Source organism: Palaemon carinicauda, chromosome 20 (assembly GCF_036898095.1).
Source record: "Palaemon carinicauda isolate YSFRI2023 chromosome 20, ASM3689809v2, whole genome shotgun sequence".
Lineage (NCBI taxonomy): Eukaryota > Metazoa > Arthropoda > Malacostraca > Decapoda > Palaemonidae > Palaemon > Palaemon carinicauda.
The window spans coordinates 22148382-22173381 of NC_090744.1; the positions used below are offsets into that span (position 1 = coordinate 22148382).

General features: G+C 34.6%; 1 protein-coding gene and 1 non-coding gene across 3 annotated transcripts in view; one reads left to right on the plus strand and one right to left on the minus strand.

Annotated features, from left to right (window-relative positions):
* LOC137660199 (uncharacterized) overlaps positions 1-11566 on the minus strand; it is an 18024-nt gene extending 6458 nt beyond the window's left edge. The window contains exon 1 of one of the 2 annotated variants that reach the window (XM_068394910.1): positions 11547-11566. The gene's annotated coding sequence lies outside the window, so the exon portion shown is untranslated. Of the gene's footprint in view, positions 1-1047; positions 1204-11546 lie in introns of those variants that run through there. The other variant, XM_068394909.1, reaches the window with a different exon arrangement.
* Positions 11567-20923: 9357 nt separating this feature from the next.
* TRNAR-CCU (transfer RNA arginine (anticodon CCU)) lies at positions 20924-20996 on the plus strand. The gene has a single exon. It is a non-coding gene; the product is annotated as a tRNA-Arg (tRNA).
* The last annotated feature ends 4004 nt before the right edge of the window (positions 20997-25000 follow it).

Consider the following 25000-nt stretch of genomic DNA (forward strand, 5'->3'; position numbering starts at 1 on the left):
ATAATAAACCTATCGTCATGATATTAAGTTATGAGCAAGTTGTGACCAAGTTGTGGAATGATCTTCCTAATCGGGTAGTTGAATCGGTAGAACTTCAAAAATTCAAACTTGCCACAAATGTTTTAATGTTGAACAGGCTGACATAAATCTTTTTATAGTTTATATATGAAATATCTGTTTTGATGTTGCTACAGTTTTTAAAATATTCTATTTTAATTGTTCATTGTTTTTCATATCTTTTATTTATTTCCTTATTTCCTTTCCTCACTGAGCTATTTTCCTCTATTGAAGACCTTGGGCTTATAGCATCATGCTTTTTCCAACTAGGGTTGTAGCTTACCTAATAATAATAATAATAATAATAATAATAATAATAATAATAATATGGGATAGCCAGATTCGAAATTACAGCTATTTGCTCCAGCATCTAAACTTGCAACTGCCCTTGGGAGTTTGTTGCGAGCGGCAATGGGTGGCAGGCCCGTAAGAAGTTGTTAATTGTATTAGCCCTCTATTTTCTATGAGGTAGACGAAAAACAAATTAATCATAGTCAAGTTATCGAACATTTTATGCGTTTATAAATGTGTATATACATACTGTATATATATATATATATATATATATATATATATATATATATATATATATATATATATATATATATATATATCCTTTTATAGTCTAAACTAACACTCCTTTCTACCAATACACTTTTCAAATTCCAGGAGACTATGATCACACACACACACACACACACACACACATACACACACACACACATACACACACACTGTGCATCAGTTTATTCCTTTATTTTGTAACCATTGGATGGTCTGAGCCAACCCTTTTGTAATAGTTATTACAACCCATTTTTCCTGGTCCAAAACCTTAACTTTTTTGCTGATTCATTCCGAAGACGAACGTACTTACTAACACAACAAGTTATACAATACTGTAATCTCTCTTTTCTGCCAAATGAAATCCTCACAAAAAATATTCTCGTGACACAAATAGAAATTACGAATGAACATGAATATGTAACTCACCGAAGGTAGCAATAGTCCTTATCCCTACTGAATAAATAGTTAAATAAATAACGTAACAGCACTATTAGTTAACTAGTTGTTGAGTCTTGGAACTTGGAGCGAGTCTGTAAGATGGGTAGCTATGTGTTAGCCCGCTCCGCCAGGCATCGTTTGTAAATAGGAGGAACTACACTGCCTGGCGTACGATAGCTATGCTTATACGGAATATATATTGATCTAATGTGATGTACTTCTCCTATATACGATGAAACCCTCGTACAATGGTATTAGATGTAACTATTTGTACTACGTTTGTCTGTCCTGTGACAATACGTGAAAATAATTACAAATTCCAACAGTACTATCTCGACCTTGAGCTTTAGACCACAACAGCAGATATTAAGATGGTTTGTCATTCCCTGATTTTATAAGTGACATTGTCAATATTCTAGAATATTTTACTACCGCAATACAGTGAGGAATTAATAAGTGAAAGAAGTATCTAGCTACCTTCTACAATCTTGATAATCTCTCTCTCTCTCTCTCTCTCTCTCTCTCTCTCTCTCTCTCTCTCTCTCTCTCTCTGTCTTTCGAGTGAGATTATGTGCAAGTCATGTAACTTGCTCCTGAAGATTCTATAGGGCAAATGCCCTGTTATTTTCAAGTTAGCAATTGTTAACATTCATACCAAATATTACTACATTTACATCGATTGTGTAAATGTGATGTGGAAAACAGAGGAAACTAAAGAGTCACTAGGTAGAGCGCATACCTTCGCCTATATCATATTGTTTATCACAAGATAGGCAATTGAAATTTTCTCATTTGGCACTAGTTTAATGCAAATGAGATAAAAAATCGCCACGATATGGCAAAAAGACATTTTTCTACTTTATCGTGACCTTGGCCTTGACTTTTGACCCAATCGCCTCCCAAAATCGAATCAAATTGTCCTTGGATCAGGGCCAATCATCCCACCAAAATTTAATGAAATCGGTCAAATAGTTTTTTAGATATGCGAATCACAGACACACAGACAGACATAGAAACAAATACACACCCAACAAAACATAACCTTCGCAACGAAATTGGCAAAGATAATTAATTCGACTGACATTTGCATTAGATTGAATAGTATTTCTAAAATTACAATGGCTTCGGATGAACACCATAAATTTAAATATTGCGATATTAAACTTATCACGATATTATCTATTGTCTCCTTTTAATATAACAACAACAACGATAACAACAACAACAAATGCAGCCATGTCTAATCCCCTACAGGTAGTAGGTTGGCCAGGGCACCAGCCACTCGTTGAGATACTACCTCTAGAGAGTTTTGTGGTCTTTTGACTGGGTAGATGGTACTACATTGGATCCTTCTATCTGGTTACGGTTCATTGTCCCTTTGCCTACACACACACACTCTCTCACACACACACACTGAATAGTCTGGCCTATTCTTTATATATTCTTCTTTCTCCTCATACACCTGACAACACAGATAACCAAACGATTCTTCTTCACTCAAGGGGTTACTTCACCAATTGTTCAGTGGCCACTTTCCTCTTGGTAAGGGTAGAAGAGGCTCTTTAACTATGGTAAGTAGCTCTTCTAGGAGAAGAACACTCCAAAATCAAACCATTGTTCTGTAGTCTTAGGTAGTGCTATAGCCCTGTACCATGGTCTTCCACTGTCTCGGGTTAGAGTTCTCTTGCTTGAGGGTACACTGGAGCACACTATTCAATCATATTTCTCTTCATCTTGTTTTACTCAAGTTTTTATAGTTTATATAGGAGATATTTATTTTAATGTTGTTACTCTTCTTGAAATATTCTAATTTCCTCTTTTCCTTTCCTCACTGGGCTATTTTCCCTGTTGGAGCCTCTGGCCTTATAGCATCCTGCTTTTTCAACTAGGGTTGTAGCTTAGCAAGTAATAATAATGATAATAATAATGTCTAGGGTTTGGCCAGTTTTCATCGCCACGCTGGCAACTACGGATTGGCGAAGGTGGTAGAATTTAGTCTGATCGCTCACAGCACACCAACATAGTATGGGTGTCCCTGACTAGTGCAGCTGAGCTGATCATAACGATACACAAATCCTTTCACTACGTTTAAGGAATCCCCCTCTCAGAAAGGGCTTAATATTCTTAAGAAACACCAAAATTAATACTTTTATTTTGAGGGCACCCCTAAGGAGCCAAGTGTTCTAACCTGGGGTCCACAACAGTCCCCTTTTAACCGATTTTATTCCAGTTACAGACTGTATTTAAACCATTTTAGGCAGACATTTTTGTGATATACAACAACAACAACAACAACTACAACAACAACAACAACAACAACAGTTGTCTCAACTCTCCAAGGTTTAAGGTTCTACCCGGTTACCTTATTCCTAATTTCCCATCTGCCATTCCTGCCTCTCTCCCATTTTATAATTCTCGACCTTCCTCTGCAACCTTCCTTCCTATCTTCCCTATCTCCTTTTATTCTGTATTTTCCATAACTTCCTCAACTACCTCTCCTTTTCATCTCCTTGCTTTCCTTACCTCTCTCTTATCTTTCCTCCCTCTCTATCTGCTCTTCTTCATTACCTCCTTCTCCATCATACCTCACTCTCTCCCTTATCTACCTCTCCTCCCCACCTCCTCTTACTTTATTTTCTTCCCTATCAACATCTTCCCTACCTCTCTCTCTTTCCTCCCTCCCTATCTCCTTTTCCTTTAGCCCCTTCTCTTTCCATCTACCTCTCTTCCTACCGTCCTTCACCTCCATAAACCTCTATCTTCCCTCTCTTCAATTTTTCCTCACCAACCTCTTTTCCCTATCTTCCCTCCTCTTTGCCTAACCTCTTCCTTATCTCCTTCTCCTCTCTACCTCCCTACCTATCCTATTTCCCTCTCTTCCATATCTCCCCTCCTGTCTACCTCCCTTTCATACTATGCGCCCTACCTCCCTTTCCTACATATCTTCCTTCTTCCAACCTCTCTTTCTTCTCTACCTCTCTTCTTATTTCATTTTCTTTCTTACGACCTTATCTGCCCTTTTTTTCTCTTCTCCCTGCATAACTTCAGTATACAGTTTATAGTTTATATAGGAAATATTCATTTCAATGTTGTTACTGTTCTTAAAATATTTTACTTTTCCCTTGTTTCCTTGCCTCACTGGGCTATTTTCCATGTTGGGGACCCTGGGCTTATAGCATCCTGCTTTTCCAACTAGGATTGTAGCTGAGCAAGTAATAATAATAATAATAATAATAATAATAATAATAATAATAATAATAATAATAATAATAATGAAATGTATTCGTAAAACCATATCATCTGGACACATTAAATTCATATATAATGACGTCACAATGTCGAAGGTCAACAAGACATTGTGGTATCCATATGTCTTGATACTACCTGATAAACCATAGTAAAAAATAATATATTTATTTCGATTTAGTTTTCGTGGCATCTGACCAAAATCTTAGTGCCTGGACTAAAGGTCAAGTTTGAAACATCAGTTTGAAAATAAAAATCTTAAAATTTTTAATGTTCTTAGCTTCAAAATTTGATTTCAATGGTATTTTTGTTCCTTAAAGACAAGATATGCATGTGTATAATGCTTTTTATTATTATTTATTACTTCATATTATTTATAGATACCCTTTCACTAATAATAAACTCAATCCATTACTCCAATTAAGTAGCTGAAAATTTTCAAAATTTTCAATGTCCCTTAGCTCACAATTTCATAAAAATCCATTACAATTGGTTTATTTTTTTTTCTTTTTTTTTTTTTTTTTGCTGATATGTATGTTATCATCATTGTTAAGCGTTAATTCTATTGTGATTTTATTACCTAGACCTTTGAACTCTGTGGTCAACCTGTTAATTGATGTTAATAATATATCACTGATATTGTTGCATATCTCATCTTTTTTTTTTTTTTTTTACCGATGTCAAAAGTGTAAGATCACTGTACCCTTATTGTAACTCTGTGTATGGCTTTTGCTGAAATAAAGATTATTATTATTATTATTATTATTATTATTATTATTATTATTATTATTATTATTATTATTAAAAGAAGTTTTTCGTAAGTCTAACACTAACTTGTGAACAAGGCGAAGGTTTAGATAATATATATTTTCGTTGTTTTAATTGGTAGAGGAATAAAAATGCAAATACTTTTTTTTCGGAGATGGGGTTGAATTAAATTATTATATTCATCTTGTTCAAGTTGTGGAATGATCTTCCTTATCGGGTTGTTGAATCAGTAGAACTTCAAAAATTCAAAGTTGGAGCAAATGCTTTTTTGTTGACCAGGCGGACATGAGGCTTTTTATAGTTTATATATCACATATTTGTTTTTGACGTTGTTAATAGTTTATATATGACATATCTCTTTTGACATTATTTTTTTAGAATGATTTATTGTTAACTTGTTCTCTTCAGTTATTTATTTCCTTATTTCCTTTCCTCACTGGGCTATATTTCCCTATTGGAGCCCCTGGGGTTATAGCATCTTGCTCATACAATTAGGGTTGTTGCTTGGATGATAATAATAATAATAATAATAAAAAGACTCGATGCACCGCCACCATTTCTGTTAGTTTTCAGTAGTACGAACACAGACCGCCAGGGGGTTTAGGGTCCTTGGCGTCGTTGCTCATTTTCGAAGTCCGTTGGCCTCGTCAGGTGACGTAACAAAGCCATTTCGGACCTGCGACAGTTTTATCGCGTTAGTTGCCGGCTGTTACTGGTTCAAGTGTAATTTCTGTTGCGTTGTTTGGCTGTTGACGAGTGTTTAACGTATCGAGTACCTGTCGATAGTCTCTCTGCTTTTGGAGTTTACTGCGTGAAATATCCAAGATAAGTACTGGTGTCTGTTACATTTCTAAGTTTCGAAACTGCTTGTAATTATCTCGCTGGTGGTACCACTTTGAGTTATATAAATTTTGTCAAACTTCGAAACTTTTTTTTTTTTTTTTTTTTTTTTTTTTTTTTTTTTTTTTCTGATGTTTAGATCTAGCAGTTTTCTTGTATTCATTGATAGAATTTGGATTTGCCATAATCTAAAGTTAAAAGTTATTGGTTCTTTTTCAGTCTAATTAAAGTTTTTAAGATTTAAAACTTTCTACTTCAATGTATATTGTGGATAAGGGATTTTATGGCTTGCCATAATGTAGAAATAAGTGTAAGTACTTTGATAGTCAAAACCACAATACTTGACCTTTCTATGTACGTATGCCTTTGCTAATACTTCTATAAGTTTAAATCCCTGGTTGCCCAGGTTCTGGAACCCTATTTTTTCAGGCTATACTACATCTGGAGGTGGGCACGTCGGTAAACAGCCTCAAAGCTAGGCGAATTCATCGTCATCTGCTTTGTGTTGGAGTTTTGTTGCTAAGTTTTCGGATATGTGGCTTGGGTTTTTTAATTGTTTCGCTGTTATTTAAATTCATATTCACTGACAAAGATTAAGGCTACGTGAATTCATTCTTTACATTTTTATTGGCCTGGAATTTGGTTTTCAGACGTGGCTTAGTTTTTTTTTTTTTTTTTCGCAAACTGGTTTCACTGTTAATTTTATAATTTACATTCGGGGTATTATATATCAAAACTTTATTAGTGTAACTAGAATCAAACTTGTGAACCAGTGTAACTAGTTTTCAACTTAAATATATTTAAATTTAACTATTGCCATTATAAGCTGTACTTATATATATATTTGTTTTTCAGTTGCTGGGCGAGATCTTCAATCAAATGTAATTACTCGAAGTGATCAGGTCAACCGCAACTTTACCGAACTGTTTAATGACACTGGAACGGATTCTCTACCGCCCAAGAACATCTTCAGCACAGAAGCCTCTCCAGGATGCAGTCAACGATCAACGAAATTTCATATCTTAGCTTTTACCTCCACCCCTTACAGGGGCACCGCCCCTGGACGGTGGTGGAGGGAACTCCCGTGATGCACAGTATGCCTCAGAGGCTACTGTGCAAGTTCACGGGAGTTCAACCAACTCTCGTGATGCACAGTAGGCCCAATACCTGCTGTGCAAGTTCACGAGAGTTGGGGAACTCCCGTGATGCACAGTAGGCCTAGTGTCTGCTGTGCAAGTTCACGGGAGTTCAACCAACGCCCGTGATGCACAGGAGGTTTAACACCTGCTGTGCAAGTTCACGGGTGTTGGTATAAAACTCCCGTGATGCACAGTAGGCCTAGCGCCTACTGTGCAAATTCACGGGAGTAAACTCCCGTGATGCACAGTAGGCCTAGTGTCTGCTGTGAAAGTTCACGGGAGTAAACTCCAGTGATGCACAGTAGGCCTAGCGTCTGCTGTGCAAGTTCACTGGAGTTATAAGCAAATTTCAGTGATGCACAGTAGGCCTAGTGTCAGCTGTGCAAGTTCACTGGAGTTTGTTAAACAAAAAACTTTAGTCCTAGTTTGGTTGGTCTTTGAAATGTGTTTTTTTTTTTTTTTTAGCTGAATTCAGTATGTTCTAGTAAGGTGGCAGACATTAAGACTAATTTAATTAACGTTAGCTTAAGAAAAATTGATTGCACTAAGTAAAATTTACTGCACTACTTTGTAAAATTTCAGTTTATCAGGTATATGGTAAAGATTTTGTTAATTGTGAGCATGTAATTTGGCTAATCATATAGAAGTACGTAACATAGTTTGTTCTGTTCGATGTATAGCTTGTTGGTTGTTGGTGCAAATTGCTTATTATTGGGTGGTGGTGTAACTTTTTTATTGGTTGTTGGTGCAAATTACGGAGAATAGTGGTTTTTAATGTCAGTAGTACAGTTTGATATTTTTCTAGTAAAATTTATCTTTTTATTAATAAATTAATACTTTGGTTTTTTGAAGCTTACTAAAACACTATACTTGTAGATTTGATAAGCTCTAGTTTTGGTTTATGCTTTAATCTTTTTCAATGTTTCAATTGCTATATAAATTTTCAATACTTAATGCAATTATGTAAAGCAGTTTAAATTTTTATATTAAGGCTCTTATGCTCAACTGATTTCATTGATTTATTAATTCACTTCAAGTTTCACTATTTTATGCAATAGAGATCATGTTTCGATGACTAATTTTTGTGGTTTAACTAATTAATACTGACTATTAATCCTCTATACTGTTGCCAAAGGACTGTTGTCAAAGGAAAAATATTACTCTTCAAAATTTTTATCTTTTTTACTGTACACCCTACTTGCAATGTTACTTTTGGCATACCTAAATTCACTTATAAAAACACTGCTTAAAAGGAAACTAATTTCAATGAAAGATTATAATTAGAACATTCATTTTGAAACATAATAGTGGATGTGGAAGCACTCAAGCTGCAAAAGTTACTTAAAATGAATGAATAGGGTTTAAATCTGTCTGACGAATATCCAAAGTCTTCTTTATGGATGACCATACTGAGGTTATCTATTAATTTAAAATTATTCTAATTGAAGCATACCTACAGAATGGTAATTGAAATTTGTGAAATAACTTAAAGCTGCTGAGAACTTTGTTTTAGAATTTTTCATGAAAGTTCTCTTGGAAGAGTTTGAAAAAAGTTTACATGAAGTTTGAAAAATTAACTTCATGGTAACTAAGGAAGATATGGTATAGAGATTATGAAACGAATTCAATTTACCATAACTCAAGTGAACAGATATAGAGCTAAGAGGGGAAGAGACATTTAACTAGTTAAAAAGTTAAGTCTGGAACTTTTGTTCTTGAGCCCTATATAAAGGGGGAAGAAGGGTGTACTTAAATTGCTGTAGCCTCAAGTTTGTCTATATAATCTACTCCAGACTGACTAGCCATGTATATAGTTATTTGAAAGCTTTCCACAAAAGTAGTTCTACCTATTGTTACGAGACAGCTGCTTGTGGTTTAACCGTTCATGACTTTCTCTTTCTCCTTGCCTATTGTGGGCTGGTATCAGTTTGCCCATTGAGTAAGCTCGATCGTGTGGACTGGGCTTTTAGACTTTGTAGTCTGGGCAAGTATCAAATATATAAACGAGAGTATGAAGTACGTAAATCCAAAGAAATTCATTTAAAATGCTTTTCTAAAGAGGCGAATAATTAGGTGGGTCAATAAAAACTTGCGGGGGGGGGGGGGGAACCAAACTTAGTACAGGCTTTGACTTTTTGGGGCCGGAAACTTTTTAAAACGTTGTGATGAACTGTCTGAAGTTCTAGAGCACTGAAGATGGTGGTTTCGTGGAGACTTTCCTTGGCAATCTGTTGGGCAGAAGTTGACACTTGCTCTCTTGTTGGTAACCCCTCAATCATTGCTAGGGATTGTAGGTTTTGTGGAAACAATGTCTAGGTGCCCTTGGAGGAGGAGCTTGGGTATATGTGGTCAGTCTCTGGGTATTGCCTTGTCACTTGATATGAGCGAATTGAATAAGCATTCAGTGCACCGCAGTAAGTGCACTGTTTACCCTTGTCTTTAAGAGAGGGCGTTGAAGTCTGGACCACAAATACAAACGAATGTTTGCAGTTTAGGAACATTATTTCTAAAAGTATATCTTAAGAGTACAGATATTAACACGGGGGTTAGTGTTCACATAACTTTAAATGCAGAGTAAGAATGTTCTGTTTTCATGTCTAAAAATGTTGTTAATGTTCTGTTCTCACTAAGAATGTTTTGATCTCTATCTGCAATGTTTTATTCTCATTGTCTAGAATGTTCTCTTATCTGAGAATGTTTTGGTCACATTGCCTAAGAATGTTCTGTTCTCATTAACAAAATGTTTTGCTCATTGTCTAATAATCTGTTCTCATCTAAGTCATTTGATTTCATTGTCTAAGGATATTCTTTTCTCATTATCTCACATCAATTAAGGTAATTTGACTCCTCAACCCCATTTCCCGACCTCAACGTTGTTTTAGATTTCTGTAAAACTATCTACCTTGGTATTGTTCCAATTGTATTAAAGAATTTAGTATTTAAGGTTTCTAGTCTGATTGTTTGAAGTAGTCAATATAGCCACGATAGCGTATTAGTGGTTCCTAGTTCTCTAAAATTTCCAAATATAAAGATTCTCTCAAGAAAGAAAACTTGAGCTCAGTATTGTAAGTTTTAAACCTCCGTCTACGAAGCATTCAGATTTACCATTTTCTTTGATGTACAAAAATTCCGTTTTCTCTGAAGGGATAGAAAATTTTTTTTTTCTCTCTCTCTCTCTCTCTCTCTCTCTCTCTCTCTCTCTCTCTCTCTCTCTCTCTCTCTCTCTCTCTCTCTCTCTCGTAGAAAAGAGCCCATATACAAAGTCTAAGCAACTAATTTTAATGCGTGAGATAAAGGAAGGCTTATAGAACTTTTCGTCTAAACTCGCAACGAAAAAAGAAGTATCTTTTGGCTATTTCAGTTAAGCTTGCTTCGACCGTTAGCTCTACTTCTGTTTGACAAAGGATTTGAATAATTTGATAAGACAAATGTATAAATGTATATAGTATGATCGTATGCATATGCGCGTTAATCAGACGTTTAAGAGTTCATTAATGCCGCATGTATATATGAAGTAGATATATATTGTGCGTTAAATGACAGGACAGGATTAGAAATGAAACGATAAGCGAGAGATTACTCGAGTTCCATATGTGGATGAGATCATGGTGAGGGGTAAATACAGATGGTTTGGGCATGCTTTTCGCACTATACAAAAGAGATTAGTTAACCAAATGTTCAACTGGGCTGTACAAGGCACTAGAAGAGTCTGAAAACCCAGGACTACATGGCTGATGACTATGAAGCGTGAAGTAGATGATGAATGGAGAAGTATTGATTTTAAAACTCAAGATAGAGACACTAACGAAATTTAACCGAGGCCCTTTGCGTCAATAAGCGTTGGAGGAGATGATGAATATGATATATGTGCGTATGTATACCTGAATTCCTTTGATAAAAAAAAGTTCGTGTATAAATACGTTCGCATTTGTTCACTAAGCTTCATAGTATGTTTCTGAACCTGTACGCCTACATATATTATTATTATTATTATTATTATTATTATTATTATTATTATTATTAGCTAAGCTACAACCCTAGATGGAAAAGCAAGATGCTGTAAGTCCAAGAGCTCCAACAGGGAAAAAATAGCCCAGTGAGGAAAGGAAAGAAGAAAATAAATATACGATATAAGAAGTAATGAGCACTTAAAATAAGATGTTTAAAGAACCGTAACAACATTAAAAAATATTTCATATATAAACTTTAAAAAGACTCATGTCAGCCTGTTCAATAAACAGTTCTTTTAAGACTTTCAGATACAAAAGTTAAGTAGAGATACATATTGTATAGTCATTAATAATATACTTTTAATCTTGATAGCACGCCGTAACTCTCACCATTTTGAAAGCCGTTACAATTACCGTTATTTAACTCAAGGCGTGAAATCGTTACGTGATTGTCTGAGATCTGCGTTACATGAAAGATTAAGAAGTTAGAAACAAAGAAATGTTTAACCTACCGACGGTATAAGATAATAAGCTCAAAACTTACCCCTGGTTGTGAAAGGAAAAGTTGGACATTAATATGCGAATCCCAAAGTAAAATAATTGGCCATAATCGAGTATTGGTTACGCAATCTTCCTCTTGAGAATTATAACGTAGGAACCTACTTGATTATGCGGTGCTGTTCTAGTGTTGGGTATAACATACCCTATGTTCCTTTAGCAATTGCGTGTGTGTATGTGCGTGTGTTGTTTTGTGTATGCATGCTGCTTCTCTTTCTACTCTTCGCTCGGGGAGGGTTTTCTTACGCTGTGTCGTTCTACAGACACACACACACACTCTCTCTCTCTCTCTCTCTCTCTCTCTCTCTCTCTCTCTCTCTCTCTCTCTCTCTCTCTCTCTCTCTCTCTCTCTCTCTATTAGAGTTAGCATTTATTCTCTTATTATTTTCATTGAAAATATAAATATTTAGCAAGCATGATATTTAAATAAACCGCTTAATTAGACTAAGCAACTCGAACCAGCAAACTGTTATAGTAGTACATTTTGTAATTCTCCCGCGCTTCACTCGGCTCTCCCGCCGCGCTTTCTCTCTCCCTAACCCCCACAAACCCCCCAACATCTCCCACTACCTATTCTACTTCAACCTACTTTATAATCTACCCTCTAAGTCTACTCTCCAGAGTAGAAAATCGAGGAAAGGTACTCTAGATTGCTTTCAGGCACCAAGCACTTACAAGTTCGCGTCCGTAACTTCTCTTCGGTGTTCAAATGGCGGAGTTCCAGCAGGATTTTAGACGCATCTACCTTTTATCGGGTTCATCTACCTACGGAGTACTTCCAAACGACCTTGAAATAGACTCCAAAAGTACTCCGAGGGAACGACGCTATCTTATGAAGCCCTGTTCCCAGAACTGGTCACAGTACATGTACTTGGTCTATGGGAATCTATAGACCTTCTATAGAGGCTCTTTTTTCCGAGAGGTAGTAGCATCGGCCTATATAGACGATATCTTGAAATGGGTTTATTCTATAGGATGGTCCGACCCTCTACTTTGTCTATAGAGGAATCGGGAGCTATGACCCCCGCCCCCTCCTCTCTCTCTCTCTCTCTCTCTCTCTCTCTCTCTCTCTCTCTCTCTCTCTCTCTCTCTCTCTCGGAGTTTCTCTCTTTTGGGGACGAGGAGAGAGAGGAGGAGGAGAGAGAGAGACTGGGAGTGTTGGGGTCAACCAGTTGAATGAAGTAGCATAAACAAATTTTGGTCAAAAGTAAACAATTGTTAAGCCTTCAGATTATTTTTCTTATTTCATTACTAGGATTAATTTCTTTGCATTTGGAAACGTAATGTGATATTTATTCTTTCATTTACTGTTTATCCATCGATTTAATTCTCTTTCAGTGTATTAAATGAATGTTGCAAAATAGTGAAATGAATTAATATGTTTCTTTAATAAGTTTCATTCTCAAATTAGGTTTTACTTATGAATGATGGCATTATGACGAGTCAAAGAAAGCCATAGATTTCAATGGTTCGAAGTCATTATTTTTATTATCGTTGACCTTTCCTGGCCTTTCTGAAATGACCTAATGTGACTTATTGAACTTTTGTAGTACCAAGCCGAGTCCAAATACATAGGTTTGGGTACTAATAGACCTACTGTATATAGGTCTAATGTAGGTTCAACTTCGTAGAGGAGTATTGAGGTAGAGTCCAAGTAGGCTACGTAGGTCTAGGTACTGGACCAAAATAGCACCAGGTTTAGCTTCGTAGAGTAGTGTTATCAGTGCACCTCATACAATACACTTAAGGACCTTTCCAGAGGCCCTTCCAACCCTATTTACACTAATTTAGTAGATATTTACCGTAACTCAATCCCTGCATGCTTTCTTTTACCCTCTTGTTCAACACCTTTCAACCTTTACTTCAGAGTGAACGACAAAAGGGGAAGAGACGCATGATAATGAGAAAAAAAAAATCTACATCTTATGCATAAACAGGTTTGATCATTCAAGAAGGAAACTCGAAAGGATAAGGAGAGTTGAGTCGGAGATTATTAGGTTGACAATTGCAATCTCAACTGAGATTGACCTTTATATGGTATTTTTGATTTAAAATTTCACGTCAGTAATGTCGTCGTTCACTTCAAGGAATCTGAATCCTCTGTTGTCACTAGTCGCCTATGAATGGCAGAGGCAAGGGACAGTGACAACGCCCTAGCGAGACAATGTCCAAGAGAACTAACCATATATGCATATAGTCAGCGCCCAAGCCCTTACTCCATCAAGCTGGACCAGGGAATACCAGGAAAAGGCTTTTGATGACTGGGAAGGTAGATCTATAGGCACTGCCTAAAGTCGCCATCCATAGCTAACAACGATAGTCAGGTTGCAGACACTAATAGAATCTATGGAGCTTGAGTTGCCCCAGGAGATTTCAAGGCAGGGACGTTTCCGATAGGCTACCACAATACTAAGTAGGAGAAGACTTAGATTTTGTGGGTTATGGAAACAATGAAGACTGAACAATCTTGGCAATAATTGTTATGTAGAGGCGTTTGGCGTAGGTGAAAGACACTTAGACTATTTTCTCTGTTGGGGCCACTTACTTTCCAACTAGGGTTGTAGCTTAGTAATAATATAATGTAAATATATGGAAGCTATGGTTGGAACTATGCACTGTTTTTTTCAGCCTTATTTGCCTTAATAGCAGTTGAATGTGGATGGGGAATATGACTGAAATATTGATGTTTTATAGGGAGGTAATAATAATAATAATAATAATAATAATAATAATAATAATAATAATAATAATAATATAACTAGGAAGAAAGAGGTCATGTCATACAGGTGTAGGCCTATATGCGTAGCGTGGAAGTTTCATGCATAGTTATTCTTCCATAATTTTGAATTATCGCTAGACTTAATCTTTGGATTCAAGTAAAGACATCATAAGCCATTTTTGAAAGTATAATCCGCCAATATGGGTTGGTGTCTGAGTGGTACAGCCATTAGCTCACACTTGCTAGATAGTGGATCGCTGCTGATCCAGTTCTAGTCTACTGACCACCATTTCACCCAGATGTAAATGATTATCACCATTTGGTGGAATGAATAAAAAGGCGTGGAGCTAACATCATGAGAGAGAGAGAGAGAGAGAGAGAGAGAGAGAGAGAGAGAGAGAGAGAGAGAGAGAGAGAGAGAGAGAGAGAGAGAGAGAGAGAGATGGTATAGCGACCCTTAAAATTTGTGCTCTATGAAAGAAAACTTTAGCTATGAGAGAAAACGGAGTAAATTACGTTACGAGAGAGAGAGAGAGAGAGAGAGAGAGAGAGAGAGAGAGAGAGAGAGAGAGAGAGAGAGATTTGAATCTGAGATAGGAAAAATAAGGTGATTTGTCCTCATGTGTATATCAATTAAGTTTCACTGGTCTGAAGTTAAGTTATGTCTTTACACTTCTCCTGTCTCGCTATTTATTTCACTGGCAACTTATTACTCTCTATCATTTTTTTGTTTAATTACGTAAATCTTTTTAATATATTTATGATATCCGTTTTTATAGAAAGTTTGTTTAATTCTTAATAGATAGTTCTTAATGAAAGTTTTTCTTATATTATTATTTTTATTTTTTTTGTGATTAAGAAATAGTCAAATGAGTCTAGATTTTGAACTGATTTTTCTCAAGCTGTTTACGGTTGTTCTAAACATTCGTAAAGATATGGATAGCCAATCCTAGTATTACTATGACTATCTAAGTTACAATCCTGGTTGGAAAGCGTGATGATATAAGCCCAAGGATAAATAGCCCGGTGAGGAAAGGAAAGAAGGAAATAAATAATCATATGTAAACTGCGAAGACAAACTTTGTCAGCTTATTTAACATATAAATAAACATTTGCTAAGTTTGAACTGCTGAAGTCCCACCGATTCAACTGCCTGATTAGGTAGATCATTCCACAATCTTATTGAGCCCTGCTGGTAGCGATGAATGAAATGTCAGGTTTTGATTCTCATGGTTATATTTACATTCAAATGACGAGGACTTAAAACGAAAGGCTTTCATGTTTGGTATCACACCATTTTTCTTTAGTCCTAGGATTGTGTCCTACCTCTGTGCTATGGTCTTCCACTGTCTTGGGTTAGAGTTAATATAATAATAATAATAATAATAATAATAATAATAATAATAATAATAATAATAATAATAATAAATGTCAACATACTATCGTACGTTGTTGTTGTTGTAGATTACCTCTCTCTTTTGTAAAGTAATATTGTAGTCAGTGTTGCCAACGCTTGTTACCACTTGTACCATGATCCAGGGTTTAAACTTTTAAAGTAATTACCCTATTTTGAGGTAATTTCCGTGGTTTCAAGGTATTTCTAAGGTAATTTTGGTTTCTAAATTAAAATTTAAGGTAATTGGAAAAAGTTTTAAGGTAACCTAAGGTAAAAAGCAGCAGCATTTAAGGTAATGGCCACATAGTACATGCTCGAGTTTAAACCCTGACTCCAGATGTCAATGTCCAGGTAGATCTACACTAGATTTTTTCCTAGTATTCTAGATTATACACTAGTTCCCATTACTTTCCAGAAAATAAACTTTCACAATATTGGTAATACTAATGAAAAACAGAATATTACAGTGTAATATTGCAGTCCGTACGTATGGTACGCTCATCATACGCGAATTAGACATGTTAAATTCCTAATGTGGGTAATCAACAGAGGCAGTGTTGCCAGATATGGGAATTTATCCCTAGATTTGGGGATTTTGAGCGTCTGATGGGGTTTTCTGTACAGATTTCTATGAAGAAAAGTCAAAGATGAGTAAACCTTTATATTGTTGCAATTAGTTTCCTTACACTTATATGAAGTATAGTGCGTAATTTCTATATTATCCTTACAATTATATGGAGTATAGTGAGTAATTTCTATATTAGTTAAGCCTACAGGATCAGAAGAAAATATATTTTTGGAAATGGGGGAATTTCGGGTTGTTTTGATTTTATCATGAGTTTTGGGGATTTTTAAGCTAACTCATCTGGTATCACTGCTAAAGGTAGTTTTGTAACTTTTGTTGTAGTGGATGTGGTGACACGAAACATCTATAAACTTCCTACAGTAAAGAAATTAATATTTAGTGAGATTTTTTAACGTCATAGGCTACGTAGATGAAATGATATTGAAATTTGACACATGTGAGGATGAATTCGAGACGATTGGTCAGAGGAAGTGGCATTCATAATCAGTGATACTCTTAAATTGTTACAATAATTTACGACAGACCTTCTGAGTGTGTGTGCCGAGTGACAGGTCACAATTAAGTGTAGAAAACTGGGATAATTTTGAAAGGGTAAGAATCGATTGAAAATTATTATTATTATTATTATTATTATTATTATTATTATTATTATTAGCCAAGCTACAACCCTAGATGGAGAAGCAAGATGCTATAAGCCCAAGGGCTCCAACAGGGAAAAATAGCCCAGTGAGGAAAGGAAATAAGGAAATAAATAGATTATGAGAATAAATTAACAATAAATAATTCTAAAACAGTAACAACGTCAAAACAGATATGTCCAAACCATTAACAACGTCAAAAACAGATATGTTATTATTATTATTATTATTATTATTTCTTGCTAAGCGACAAATCTAGTTGGAAAAGCAAGAAAGGTGCTATAACCCCTAGGGCTCCAACAGGGAAAAAGAACCTAGTTAGGAAAGGAAATAAATAATCTACAAGAGACGAAATGAACAATTTAGATAAAATATTTCAAGAGCGGTAACACCATTAAAATAAATCTTTCATATATAAACTGTAGAAACTTCAAAATAACAGGAGGAGGAAAATATATATAGAATAGCGTGCCCGAGTGTACCCTCAAGCAAGAGAACTCTACCTCAAGACAGAGGGAAGACGACGGTACAGAGGCTATGGCATTACCCAAGAAGTTACAATCATATAATCGACACCAGTTAGCATGCGTAAATATTTGTTTTTATTTTGTTCATTTATCTTTAATTTTCATGCATTTGTTATTTAATTACCGTATCAGGCAGTATGTTGAAAACCTTGTATTATAGATAAATGAACTTTTTGCTCTATGTCATCCTAATAGCTATGAAATCATCATCATCATCATCATCTCCCACGACTATTGACGCAAAGGGCCTCGGTTAGATTTCACCAGTCGTCTCTGTCTTGAGCTTCTAATTCAATACATCTCCATTCATCATCTACTTCACGCTTCATAGTCCTCAGCCATGTAGGCCAGGATCTTCCAACTCTTCTAGTGCCTTGTGGAGCCCAGTTGAAAGTTTGGTGAACTAATCTCTCTGGGCGTGGGCGAATTATAGTAACAATAATATGCAGACTACCGGTGAGGTTCTTGAAAAATTCATCTAACTATCAAATATTCTCAACAAATTAATGCAGTGCAACATAATGCACTTGTTGTAGTTAAGTTAGCATTGCAAAGATAATTAAATATTGCCGTTCTAGAACCAAAACAACATTAATAATGATAATAATAATAATAATAATAATAATAATAATAATAATAATAATAATAATAATAATAATAATAATATTGAAGTCTTTGCAACAAGAATTTGATAGCAGGATAAATGCTTTATATAGATCATAATCTTTCAGGTGGGGTTAATGTAATATGTTTGGGCAATGAATATAGAAAACTTAAAAAAAAAATTAATTTTGATAATGATAATTCAAAGCAAAATTATTATTATTATTATTATTATTATTATTATTATTATTATTATTATTATTATTATTATTATTATTATTATTATTATTATTATTTCTACTATAAAGTCCAGTGTATACACACTACACAACAAAAAAATCACTTTGATATATGCCTCTTCTATTATAAAGTGCTAGTATACATATTGTCAACTGCATCTTTTACAGTAATACACTAAATTTTACATATTTTCAACCACTACTACAATAAAGCCCTCTCGTATACATTTTGTCAGCCACTCCTACAATAAAGCACTATGGTATACATATTGTCAGCCACTTCTTCTACAATAAAGCTCTATGTTATACATCTTGTCAGCCACTCCTCACTATGGTATGCATATTTTTGGCCACTTCTACCTACAATAACGCCCTCTGGTATACATATTGTCAGCCACTTTTTCTGCAATAAAGCACTATGGTATGCATATTTTTAGCCACTTCTACATACAATAAAGCTCTCTGGTATACATATTATCAGCCACTCCATCTACAGTAAAGTACTATGGTATACATATTGTCAGCCACGTCTCCTACTGTAAAGCCCTGTTATACATATTTTTAGCCACTTCTTCTACAATAAAGTACTCTTGTATACATATGGTCAGCCACGTCTCCTACAATAAAGCATTCTGGTATACATATTGTCAACCACTTCTACAATATAGCATTCTGGTATACATATTGTCAGCCACTTCTGCAGTATAGCATTCTAGTATACATATTGTCCGCCACTTCTACATACACTAAAGCGCTCTGGTATACATATTTTCAGCTACTCCTACAATAAAGCCCCCGGTATACTTATTGTCAGCCAATCCATCTACGATAAAGTATTCTTGTATACATAATGTCAGCCACGTTTCCTACTGTAAAACCCTCAGTTATACATCTTGTGAGACACTCCTACAATAAAGCATTCTGGTATATATACTGTCAGCCACTCCTTAAGTAAATTATTCTTATAGATATTGTCAGCCACTCCTACAATAAAGCCCTTTGATATACATATTGTCAGCCATATCTTCTGCAATAAGTACATTAGGTATATATATTGTCAGTCACTCTCTGTTGGAGCCCTTGGGCGTATAACATCCTGCTTTTCCCTCTAGGGCTGTTGCTTTGATAATAATAATAATAATAATAATAATAATAATAATAATAATAATAATAATAATAATAATAATAATAATAATAATAATAATCCAGCATCCTTGAAGTAGAGATATCAGTAACTAGCCCTTCGTATCTCAGGCTAAATAAAGTGTTTTGTAAACTGCATTACGTGTGATATACAATTATTAATTTTAAATATTTATAAGTATGGGGACATATACAACCTATAAAAGTAATAAAAAAAAAATCCGAAAATCAGTTATGGTATGGCACTACGACAACTCGGCACTTTATGTGTCGCCCCTGTGGCCCAATGGATAAGGCATTGGCCTCCTAAGCCAGGGATTGGGGGTTCGAGTCCCCCAGGGGTTGTTGTGGTACTTTTTTATGTGACTTTGATTTTTAATTGGTTTGTAGTTTTGTGTTATTAATATTTATCAAAGGATAATTGATTTGTCGTTTTTTTTTTCTTATTAGTAATTCGACTTTTAGGGAACGTTTTTGGTTGAAGATATTGCTTTCTGTTTTGTAAACCTATTTTTTTTTCTAGAATAGTTGATATTTATATTAAAATCTGGTGTAATTTGATGCTAGTTAATCAAATAATACATATGTATAATGTATTCCAGGGAGGGTAATGAATTAGGTTATATACAACATAAATTAACATCTTGTTCCAGCATCTTCTAGGTGTTCGACAAACCTACTTGTTAAGGAAATTGCCAGTACAAAATATTTATGCTTGCTTTTCGCAGAGATCCTTCTAATATGAAGTTAGTATAGATACAGACACCAAAACGTTACATAATAGTTCATAAAACTTGTGTAATATTGAAGAAAAACATAACATACAAAACATCATGACCGGTTTCACTGCTTCGTTTTCAAATCCAAGACCTCAATCTTTAGTTTGAATTTTTCTTCCAATATGATTTAATTTCCCTGTTACAATAAAATTGTAAGTAAGGGGTTATTTTATATTATATTTCAAGGGATAATAATCAACATCACATTAATTCCAGTTAAAATAAATCAAAATTTAAAATTCGGAAAGAGGTTTGAACGCAAGACTTGGCGTTCGGAGCTTCGTTTGTAGCCGGTTCCGAGACAGCCGGGACCTGTTGCCGCTTCGTCTATCGATTTTCGGAGAACTCAAGTTGCTAGTGATGTCATTTACGCCTCCGCTTCGCTTTACATATCGTTTCCATAATTATATCATCAGCTGGTGAGACGTCACACGTAGACCTTCGCTCGAGGATGTGGAATCTGAGATTCAAGAATTTCGTAGACAGATATTCTGGATGCTAAGCTCGGATGCTGTTCGTCTTTGTGAAAAAATAAATGTCGGGAAGTATTTGCGGAAAAAGTATGAATAATGAAGAAAATACAATGAAATTCGAACGGGAAAGAATTGGAAAACTACAAGGAAGGACCGAAGATCGAAAAGGAACATTTAACTTAAAAATAGAGAAAAAGAATCAAGGAAAAATAATGATGTTTGTCAATCAACTACTTTAGCTGTCTTCTTTCTCGTATCTCGCCCCTGTGGCCTAATGGATAAGGCATTGGCCTCCTAAGCCAGGGATTGGGGGTTCGAGTCCCCCCAGGGGTTGTGGTGCAATTTTATTTTTTTTTGTTTTCCCTCTCTCTCTCTCTCTCTCTCTCTCTCTCTCTCTCTCTCTCTCTCTCTCACACACAGTCTCTTCCCTTGCCTCTACGAACTGTGGAATTCAACTGACCAGTTGTTTCTGGGTCTTCCTTTTTCTGCAGGATTGATCTTCAATTGAAGGTGGCCTCCATGCAACGATGGATGCATTTTATTTAAGGAAATTATAAAAAAAAATATTTATAATTTATAAAGTTTTGTCTTGCAGATTCGATCATGCGTGGCCTATGCCATGTTTGATGTCAACGAGCTCTGATTTCTCCAGTTTCGGGTGAAAACTGATTTCATTTTGCCTCGATAATAAGGGGATATTAGTGAGATGTTAATGAAATATAACCATATTCTTCAAAAAAAAAAAAAAAAAATGAATTTTACCAAAAACTAGAAAGATTTAAGTTGCATTAAGCCATTAGTTGAGAAAACAAACTGGCTTGATAGATTAATAAATAAATTATTAATTTAACAATTTATCTTAAAAGAAACAATTTTGGCATCATGGAATGTGTCCCAATACGCAATTCGTCAAGCTCTCTCTCTCTCTCTCTCTCTCTCTCTCTCTCTCTCTCTCTCTCTCTCTCTCTCTCGTTATTAATTGGGAAGTAACTTCTCAAGTTCCCTAGCATCTTAACTAGATATGACTGAACTATTATATCTCTACAACCTTTTATCTATCTTTCAAAGACAACGATATGTTCCAAAAGAGAAGAGCCCAACGTATTATCAACTGCAGCTTTAAAAGGCCAACCTAATAGTAGAAAAAGGCCGAAAATATAGCATTTAAGGCTAACCAATTTCAAAAAAAGCCCAAATTTTAGGTATCTAGCACGAAAAAAGGGACAAATTTTGAGTTTTTGTGTGGGGGGGGGGAGGCCGACAATATTCCATTTAAGACTAACCAATTTTTTGAAAATGCCAAATTTAGGTATCTAGCACGAAAAAAATGGCCAAATTTGGAGTTTTTTGGGGCACGAAAAGGCCAACCTGGCACCCTTGAATCAGCATTATTCATTATCCAATTTAGGGAGGGTGGCCACACCCAGCTGAAGTTCCTCGCCGCTCCGTGAAAATCATCGTAAATTATTCTCGATATAAATCAAGTTTGAAAGCAAATAACATATCCTTCTTCTTTTCTTATGCGTTATCGTAAATTATTCTCAATAGAAATCAAGTTTGAAAGCAAATAACATATCCTTGTTCTTTTCTTATGCGTTATCGTAAATTACTCTCAATGTAAATAAAGTTTGAAAGCAAATAACGTATCCTTCTTCTTTTCTTTTGCGTTATCGTAAATTATTCTCAATAGAAATAAAATTTGAAAGCAAATAACATATCCTTCTTCTTTTCTTATGCGTTATCGTAAATTATTCTCAATAGAAATCAAGTTTGAAAGCAAATAACATATCCTTATTCTTCTTTTCTTATGCGTTACCAGCAATCCTTTTCACTCTTCGTCAGTGGACTTATGTGTAATGAAAGCACTGAAAGATTTATTACTTGTAAGAACTTTACAACAGAGTTACAAGGAGTTACAAGGATTTTGGATGTCTCAAAGACTTTTTAGTCCATCCGCTGAGGCTCCATTTGCTCGTTGGTAGAGCGATTTACTTAACACATTTAGTTCTTATGATCTTTGATGCACTTTGAAGTCAAAGAGAGTAACAGCAGTCTCTTGGGACTTATGGTGTTCTGTTGAACACCGATGATTGAGCAACTTTGTCATTGAAGAAGGAGGAGGTAGTGAAGTGAAAACCTATTATTATCATTACTATTATTATTATTATTATTATTATTATTATTATTATTATTATTATTATTATTAAATTATTATTATTATTATTATTATTATTATTATTATTATTTTTATTATTATTATTATTATCATTACTATTATTATTATTATTATTATTGTTATTATTATTATTATTATAATTATTATTATTATCAATATCATCATCATTATTATCATTACTATTATTATTATTAAATTATCATTATTATTAAATTATTATTATTATTATTATTATTATTATTATTATTATTATTACTTGCTAAGCTACAACCTTAGTTGGAAAGTAGAATGCTATAAGCCCGAGGACTCCAAGAGGGAAAATAGCCCAGTGAGGAAAGGAAATAAGGAAACTACAAGAAAAGTAAATAAGAACTAAAATAGAATATTTCAATAATAGTCACAGCATTAGAATAAATATTTCATTTATAAACTATAAAAACTTAAAGAAAATATGAGAGGAAGAGAAATAAGATAGAATAGTGTGCCCGAGTGTCCCCTAAAGCAAGAGAACTCTACCGCAAGACAGTGAAAGATATGTTACAGAGGCTATGGCACTATTCAAGATTAGAGAACAATGGTTTGATATTAAATTGTCCTTCTCCTAGAAGAGCTGCTTGCCCTAGTTTAGTGTCTCTTCTACCCTTACTAAGAGGAAAGTAGCCACTGAATAATTACATATGTTCGATATTTTTATTAAAATGTTTCTTATAACTTATTTTGAAGATAAGCTCTTCGGTATCATTACCATATGTAAAATATATTTACTGGAAGTACATCTAATTACATAGAAAATTAGTATAAACAGGTTGCTTAAAATAAAAAAAAAAAATAAAAAATAAAAAGAGGGCAAGTGCACTTAAGTAATGAATAAACCAAATTAAATGTTCGCTTATATTTATTCCTCGTACAAATATATTTCACGTAGAGTGTGCTAAAATGCTTAGTTCAAGTAAAGAAAAAGGTTATCAATAAGAAAAGAACTTATTTAGTGATATTATTAAGTTTGCTGTGGAGAAAAAAAGTAAGTGTTCGTGAATTTGAATAATGAATAAAATAGAATTATATTTTCTCTTATATTCAGTCATCATGCGAATATATTTCACGTAGACTTTGGTAGAATGCTTAATTCTACTAAAGAAAGAGATTATCAATAAGAAAACAACTTATTTGTCGACATTATCATTAAGCGTGGACTTATGTGTAATCAAAGCACTGAAAGATTTGTTACTCGTAAGAACTTTACAACAGAGTTACAAGGAGTTACAAGGATTTTGGATGTCTCAAAGACTTTTTAGTCCATCCGCTGAAGCTCCATTTGCTCTTGGGTAGAGCAATGTAGTTTAAGCATTCAGAGAGTTCTTATGATCTTCTCTAACTTGTTCTTGACAGGATGCCTGAACACTTTAAATCAATTAATTAATTAATTGTTCTTGAACTCGTTTACCGTGTTACTGTTTACTACATCCGCTGGAAGTCTATTCCAAGTATTTTCTATTTTGTATGTAAAGAAATTGCCACATTGAGTGGTGTTGTATCTTTCAATTCGAGTTTGTATCTGTTACCTCTGGACTGATTTGTGTTAAGCGTGAATAGATTGTTGTAATCTACATATGTTATTCCTTTAAGAATTTTGAATGCCTCTATTAACTGTCCCCGTAGTCGTCGAGTTTGTAAATCAAATAAGTTCAAATGTTCCATCCTCCATCTATATCCAAATTGCCTTAGTGTTGGAACTAGTTTGGTGACCCTAGCTTGTACGGCTTCCAGTCTATCTATATCCTTCTGAATACTTGAAGCCAAGAATTGGACTCCGTATTCTAGATGGGGTCTTACAAGTGATGTGTACAGCTGTAGTACAGTGTCTTTGTTTCTGTATTTGAATTGTCTCTTTACGACTATGTTTTGATTTCTTTTCAGCTTTTATGCTCTGTTTGGTAAACTTCAAATCCTTGTTGATAATAATACCGAGATCTTCCTCCTGGTCCACAGTTTGGATTTCTTTACCCAGCAGTGAGTAGTCTGATTATGGGTTTCTAGAACCTATAACCATGACTTCACATTTCCTACAGTTGAAAAGCAATTGCCATTTTTTGGACCATTCTCTCAGCTTCATTAGGTATTATATATATATATATATATATATATATATATATATATATAT